The sequence below is a fragment of the Myotis myotis genome, unplaced genomic scaffold (genome assembly GCF_014108235.1).
Source record: "Myotis myotis isolate mMyoMyo1 unplaced genomic scaffold, mMyoMyo1.p scaffold_m19_p_19, whole genome shotgun sequence".
NCBI lineage: Eukaryota > Metazoa > Chordata > Mammalia > Chiroptera > Vespertilionidae > Myotis > Myotis myotis.
Genome location: NW_023416323.1, coordinates 15,551,218 through 15,553,812, shown reverse-complemented (window position 1 = coordinate 15,553,812; position 2,595 = coordinate 15,551,218). Strand labels below are relative to the sequence as shown.

Below are 2,595 nucleotides of genomic sequence, written 5' to 3'. Positions count from 1 at the left end.
CCACTGAGCCAGTGAGTGACACAGGTTGGTTCCTCAGACCTCAGGCCTGGGACACCGCAAGAACCAGCCCCACTGGGCCAGCACGGCCACCCTGGTCTTTGTTCAGGATGCACCTACCCTCTGTGAGCTGATGTGGGACTCTCTTCCCATCCGAGTCCTGGGCAGCCCCTTGTGAGCCGCCTATCTGATCTCACCTTGCCTCACCCCATGGCCCCTGAGGGGCCGCCACTACCACGTCTCCATGATGTGGCTCATGTCCTCAGGGGGCACACGGCCTGGCTCCTCGGTGCCCTCCCAAGGCAGCGCCTCTCTGACTCCATGCAGCGGGCATTCCTCCTGGCTTCTGGGATGCTGCTCCCTGCGCTCCGGGAGCTGGTAGCGCTGCTGGAGCAGGCCCTTGGCAGAGTCATAGAGCTGCATGTCCAGGTCATTGAGCTCCTCCAGGCGCTGGACAGTGTCTTTATCCACCTCCAGGCCACCCGCCCTGGTGCTGTTGTCCTGCATGAAGGGCCTGGTCATCTTGAGGTTGAATGTCCCTCAAACAGGTGCTGTGTCTTGCACTGGAACGCTGTCAGGCCAAAGAAGGCCGAGCCCACAGCTTCTCCTTGGCCCTCTCCAGCAGCAGCGGCTGCGCCCTCGGGAATGAAGAACAGACTGTAGCCGCCCACCTGACTCAGTGGCCAATGTGCCACCTGGCAGCTGTTGGCCAGGTTGGAGGTGAGGGGGCGGTCCATGAACTCCTGCTGTGCGCATTCTGACTAGGCCGTGCCCTCCTAACAGGGCAGTAGCTCTTGGGTGGGGGTGTGCGCCCGCCACACATGTGGCCTCACGCTGCACGGGCTGCCACTCACTCAGGTAGCGGGGCACAGGGCCCCGCAGCAGAGCGGGCATAGAACGTCCTGTGCATGTGCAGTGCGGGCGGGAGGGGGTGGTCAGGGCGGCCCAGCAGGCGGGGCACGCAGTTGGGGAGCTGGATTCAGTACATTGCAGCCCCAGCTCCAGCAGTAGAGAAGCGGGAGAAGAGCCGGGTCTCCGGGCGGTTGGGCGGTGGGCCCAGCGGGCAGGCACAGGGCACCTGGAGGCGCGTTCTGCAGGAGGCGTCAGCTGAATGTGGGGCCGTCCGTCTGCTGGACGTGCAGAACGATGATCGCTTCGTCGCCCTTCATGTGGAAGCACAGCGAGCACACCAGCTCACACCCAGACAGTAGTACTCACAGTGCGGGTGGGGCATGGGGAAGAGGTCGGCCCAGGACCACAGGATGAGCAAAAGCACGTGGAACCGGCCACCGTCAGCCCCAACTTGCTAGTGCACTCAGCCACAGTCCTGCCACTGCTGCTGCACAGGTCACTACCGCCCGCAAGGGCGCGGGCCTAGCTACTCGGAACCCCCTCACAGGCTCTGCCCTGGCCCTGCCTTTGGCTCCATGAATGTTCTTAGCCCATTCCAGCTCCCAGTCCCCAGGCTTTCCCCCGGGCTCCAACTGGGCTCCCCACGCCTTTCGAACCAAGAAGGCTCTGCGCACCCCACACTCCGAGCACCATGGCGCCTCCGCCTCTGGGACTGGAGATTGTCAAGGCGAGTCTGCTGTTCACTCGTGCTTCGGCCCAGCCCCTGCCCTGTACAAAGTGTGTTCCGCGGCTCTGATTTCTCATCTACTCTGTATTTCAATGATGTCCTCAAAGAAATCCCTGCTGCTGGTAACCTCAGAGGATCCAGTGCTCCCGTGAGAATGGACTTGTTTTATGTCTTTGCATTGGACTTTTGCGGGTTTGCCTTAGGCAGGAAAGTAATTGTGTATGTCTAACTCTCCCGAATTGGAATCAGTTCTAATGTGACAATGCTGTCCTTAACCAAGTGCCCTCCTGGTCTCTCTGCCCCATGCCAACCTCCTAGCATTGACAGGGCTTCCTTTGTGCCATTGGCACTTTTCACACCTCATCCCTTCCTCTGCCTTCATCCTGTAGAATACAAGCTCGGAGCTCAGGAAGCCTAATCTGGCAATTCTTGTTAAACCCCCTCCACCTCGTATGTATCACTCTAATACCTCAGCATTCATGTAAGCAACCAGTATTGACTGCTGCAAGAATGAGATACTTGAGCTAAAACTGGAAGGAAGTAGAAAACTTGTTCATGCAGATAGCTGGCTGTGAGAATAGGAGTCAGAGGCTCAAAGATCTGAGAGCGGAGGGGGACCTCCCCCCCACCCCACCCCCCCAACCCAGTGTGAGAGGAGCAGACCAGGGAGAGTCTGGGCACCAGCAGGAAGAGGCAGGGAAGAGGAGGAACCCCCAGCAAAGGCGACTGAAGAAAATGACAAGAAGTAAAATGGGGAGAACCAAGATGGCGGCATAGGTTAACGCTGGAGTTTGCTGCTTTGAACAACTACTTCAAAAGTGAAACCAAAAAAACGGAAGGGACATCACCCAGAACCACAGGAACGCTGGCTGAGTGGAAGTCCTACAACTAGGAGGAAAGAGAAACGCATACGGACACTCAGAGGAGGCGCAGTGCTGAAGTCAAATTCTGAGGTGCGGAGTGCGCGAGCGGGCTGGCGGCGGAGGGCGCGGTTGGCGTTTTCAATCGGGAGGGAGTCA

The 2,595-nt window shown here is 59.0% G+C and overlaps 1 pseudogene; it reads right to left on the bottom strand.

Annotated features, from left to right (window-relative positions):
- Nucleotides 1-228: 228 nt before the first annotated feature.
- Nucleotides 229-820, bottom strand: LOC118674069 (annotated as a pseudogene).
- Nucleotides 821-2,595: the final 1,775 nt, after the last annotated feature.